The sequence below is a fragment of the Egretta garzetta genome, unplaced genomic scaffold (assembly GCF_000687185.1).
Source record: "Egretta garzetta isolate BGI_Z169 unplaced genomic scaffold, ASM68718v1 scaffold304, whole genome shotgun sequence".
NCBI lineage: Eukaryota > Metazoa > Chordata > Aves > Pelecaniformes > Ardeidae > Egretta > Egretta garzetta.
Genome location: NW_009259421.1, coordinates 466,665 through 472,032, shown reverse-complemented (window position 1 = coordinate 472,032; position 5,368 = coordinate 466,665).

Sequence of the window (5,368 nt, the reverse complement as noted above, 5' to 3'; positions counted from 1 at the left end):
CGCTCTTCAAACTGTCTCTCACTATGTTTATATTGCACTCACTATAATTATATACTGATCTCAAAAGGGGATAAGCTCAAGAGACACTAAAGTGGTTTTAGTTCATTCAGCTATCAGTCCTTGTCCTCCCAATATCAAGTTCAATGTCACAACATCCCTTACTGGGAAGATCTTCACTTCTTTATATTCGCAAATTGAATTCAATATTATACTAGCCTCGTGTACAGTCACCTTCTCTTGACACAATCAGTCGTGATCTATGCTAACAACAAATTCAAGCTCATCAATTCCTGTTCAGAGTTGCAATCCAAACACAGCACCTCTGCGGTGCAGCCCACCTCCATCGTGCAACATTCAAGTTGTCAGTCTTGCAAACATCTAAGAGATAAGATATGATTTTGTATCCATCCTAGTCTCTTACAGTCATTAAAACCCCATTAAGAATCTTTAGGAGCCAGTGCTGCGGACTCATACCATAAGCCAGACATAAAGCGAAAATTACATAAGCTACCAAAACGATAAAGTATTTGCCATGACAAAAGGCATACAGAGAGACAGAAGAAACTGGTAAGTGTCGAACAGTGTAGTTCATAGAGGAAACTAATGCTATACTGAAAGCATAAAGCCACAGCAAAAGGATCACTAATAAAAGGTCACTTCAAAAGATTGTAGGATCTTCACTCTTGAAGACACTCAAACTCGACCTTATAGCAGCCTTCCAGTATCCGATGCTGGAGAGGGACTTTTTACAAGGGCAGGTAGGGATAGGACAAGGGGTAATGGCTTTAAACTGAAAGAGGGTAGATTTAGATTAGATATAAGCTAGAAATTCTTCACTATGAGGGTGGTGAGGCACTGGAACAGGTTGCCCAGAAAAGCTGTGGATGTCCCATCCTGGAAGTGTTCAAGGCCAGGTTGGATGGGGCTTTGAGCAACCTGGTCTAGTGGAAAGTGTCCCTGCCCATGGCAGGGAGGTTGGAACTAGATCATGTTCAAGGTCCCTTCCAACCCAATGATTCTATGAAATAAGAAAGCTACTAGATTCTTGTCAGGACATCATCCTTGGATGCTGAATTGGACTTTGGCAGCAGGTGTTTAAAACCATCTGCATTGTTACAACCCTACCTACCACCTCCATGTGAAAAAACACTCCCTGCAAATGCGAGCACAGTCCTCCCCCATTTCCTTCCCAAATACCAGAAGGAAGGGCACTGTTACCGATACAGCCCCCTGCAATCACCCAAAGCCTCCAGAGCACTGCAGAAAGCCTCCACTCTTCCACCTCTCTCCAAACGTACTGCAAGAACAAAGATCATGTCAACCCAGAGACAAAACCCCATCTACCTCCATGACAGATTCGACTGCTGTCCTTACACTCTTCCCCAGACAACTGAATAATAGTACAAAGACCACATTTACATTTATGATTGCTTGAAGGCTGACGTTATAACCCCTACGTTAGGAAACCTATTAGCCATGAGACACTCCTCTCTCTCCTTTCTTCCCAGATCTATTTTTAAGGGTTTCTGTATTTCATTCTTAAAGAGCAAACCTGGGAACCTGGTTTTGAGCTAAACAAAATGAACAGAAACTAAGTCTGAACAAAAATGTATGAAAATAAAGAACGGCTGGGACTTTCCTGAGGCCACACATTACTGTAAATAATAATGTATATTAATGCAAGAAATCTGACTGCACTGCACGTTACAGTCGATGTTTAATGTAATGAAACAACTTAAAGCAGGTTTACCCTTTCACTACTTCAAGTCATTCCAATTTCAGTTACACTTGAAGGATAGCGTGATGCACACTGAGGAACAGACACAATGTGATAATCATACTGACAATGCCATTTTAACAATGTTTGCATCTGCTTCCTTGCCATCCTGTTTTCCTACTTTATTTACAGAAGTAAAACATTAAAATGTTTTGATCAATTATATATAGAGGCCACTACAGCTGAGAAAACAATTTAACTATAATAAAAATAGAAAACTAATATTAAAATGAAACACAAATTTTACTTTCAGATGGGTACATCCAACTCCCACTGAATGTTAGGTAACTGATTGACTGGCAGAACGAAGAAGTTACTAATGCAATAAAATTATTTGGACATACATGAGTGCCAGAAGTTTCCCACACTCAGGGCACAACCTTGTGCCAAGTTCTAATTTTTAAATATAAATCCAGCCTGTTCTCCATGAAAAAATAACATAGTCTCCTTTTCTTTATAGTATTATGTCACCAGAATGCATATTAGAAGTTGTAAGTATGCATTTCTACAGGCTGCTTGAAAGCACGTAATCTTTAAGATAGTTTGTCAGATTCTCTCATTTGCCACCTAGAATAGATTTTTTTAAAATCTGAAGCTCATTGAAATCCATTGGAAAGGTCACCCTAGAAAGATTTGTACTTTTTCCTCTTATCCCATTACTTTCAATAACAAAGCTTTTCACCTACAAGAGACTCGACTACGTAAGAAGTTATTTTATGAACCTCAACAGTTGAAGTACATAAAGATTAGGGAAGCTTTTTTTATTCCCAAAGTAAGAATTACAAAGCTCTTCATTTCCAGATGGTCAAACTGAGAAATCCAAATTTGTCAGCCTATAAAGAGCAGTTAGCAGAGATTCTCATTTCTGCCCTAGAGCACTGCCAGCCAGGAGACAAAAAGAAAAAAAATATAATTAATTCAAGACCACAGACTCAAAAACGTCCCAAAGCAGCCAATAAAACTGAGGAATGCAGAGAAACCCGAGGCACCGGTGCAGTTTAACAGTCTCAACAGTTGGTAACACTACAGTTGTTTTCCCAGCATGATTGTCCCTCTCAATCACGCTAGTTTCAAGTTTTTAGCTTTCCTGATAACTAGTCCCAAACTCCCATTTTCCCCACAACCTGCCCCATAAACTTAACAGGGATTTCTCTTCAACATTAAAGAAATCCTTCCTTGAAACCCAAGAACACCACCTAGGGCTGTGATTATGAAACGTCCAGTAGGCTACCGGACAGATGACATTTGACAGAGGGGGGGGAAAAAAATAATAATGGCATTTCTGAAACACACTAGCTTGCTAGCACATGGCCTTTTACAGTTTCTTCCCTGTGTTTATTCTCCTAAGGAAGAAAGTGGTTTTGCCTGGTGCCTTAAGATGTGGGATCTTCCAGTTAATTGCCATTCACAATTTACTGGACCTGAAATCAATTGATCCTTGGAGTATGGCAGCATTTCCAATCATCAAGCTGCTCATCCTAGCCTTCAGAAACATTTGTGCTATGACCTCATACAAACCATCTGCTGCACACATGTACACCTATGAAAGAATTCAATTAATCTAACACTAATAGAAGTGACCAAAGAGAGATAATATTCCCATTTTAGATGTCAAGAGCATTAAGAAAAAAAAAAGTATCAAATTAAACTTTTCATCACATTCAAGGCTGTTTTATCACAGTGTTAAAAACAGTCATGTACTTTTAGACGCAAGTGTGTGATTTTTAAGGTGGTGCTTCTCTGTATATTTGCAGCAGTAAAGTGTAACAGCATATAAGCACTATATGTCCACGTACATTGCTCGTATGTAGATAATGCTCAAATTCCACTTTATTCTAATGGGTTCAATATTCCCTGCTAGGGGCATCAGTGGCCTTTTCACACTGCCTCCTGGATCACCCCTTTACTGTCAATAAGCTCAGTCCTTAGTGCTCAACTTCTTATTTACAGTTCTGTATCATACCCTTCTGGACATCTGCTCAGCTACAAAAATGAAATACACAAAATCACAACATTTGCAGAGAACTCTATACCATGTTAGTTGCCTCCAGTTAGCCCAGAATTCACCCATTCCTCTAGCTGTCATACCTACAAATACTTGAATTCATCCCATTTCAATATTAGCCTATTCCTAAACTAAAAAGCTTAGATCTTCTTTAGTTTGGAGGGATTAAGTAAAAAATTTTTCAGGTTTTGGTACCAAAAAAGAAAAAAAAAAAAAAGAAAAGAAAAAGCAACCATTGCACACTGTTCTAATGCAACATGTAGTAAGATTATTTTAATCATTAAAGCTAAAAAAAAAAAAAAAAAAGAAGGTACCTACCATTTATATCTTGTCCAAAGTGAGTACTAAAATACGATACAACACTAACGCCTTCTGCCAGGAGTGAAAACAAAAGTTAAAGGAATGGTACCTTTTCACTCTTGATGTGGGTCAATAGATTCAGGCAAGCACTTGATCTCAAATGTGCCAAAGACCTTCACCAACAATTCATACAAAAAACAAATCAGCCATTACCATGACATAATTTAGCCCTGTGAAGTAACGATTTTAACCACAACTTGGGGTGGGGTGGGGATTGAGCAGAATTGCCATTTTCGCTGTTATTTGTTAAATTTTATTCAAAGTTTCTCGTATTATGAAGCATCCTACTGTATACTGTGTGTATGACTACCCAGGCGAGTCTCAAAAATGAGGTTATTAAACTCTTAGAGTTAAGTCAACCTTAAACTTCAGAATTAACAACCAACTGTGAAGAAAAGCAAAAATGGCTTTCTAAAATCCTGCCTAAAATTAATTTCAGTGCTGTTACCGGATCAGAGTAGGAGGGATAGAGGTTTGAAAACTTTCAGGAGCAAGCAAAAATAAACCTTCAAACTCCAGAAACATTTAATCTGTCACAGCAACTAAATACATACAAACAGGCCAGGAATGATACACGTTGCTTTAGGATATTTTTAATCAGACTTACTTTTTATTTTTTCCCTTTTCCTAAATTCATTGTTTAGTACCTGTGTTTATAATGCACTGGATGTCATGGTCTGCAGTAAAAGACCACATTTACATGGAGTTCACTATATCAAGGTACCATGTACCCTGCTGTTGTGGAGTGTACCCACTCCCTCACCACCAAACTATGCTTCCAAACCAGTGCTTTTGTTTTTGTAGTACTTTCTTACCCTGATAGCACTGCTGGCACATTTTTTTGAGGCTAACCAATTTCTTGCTGTCTCCCTGAAATAACATCTGCCAACAGCGAGAACTGACCACTCCAGTCAATAAGGTTAAGTTAGAAGATTTCAATACCCCTGTTAGCCTTTTAGTTTGCCATACACTTTAATAGAAATCCTATGAACATACTTGCACTACAATTCAAATGATCTTTTCCATCTCCACAAATGCTGTTACTAGTACAGCAGCAAAGGTCAGGTCGCTAGAAAACTAGTCTTCTACTTTCAGTTTTTACATTGGGCATGTGGAAAAACACAGTCTCTGACTGATGACTGTGCTGGTAGAAATTACTTGCACCAGGAAAAAAAAAAAAAAAAAAAAAACACACCAAAAAAACGCAGTTGTTTTTTACCCAATAG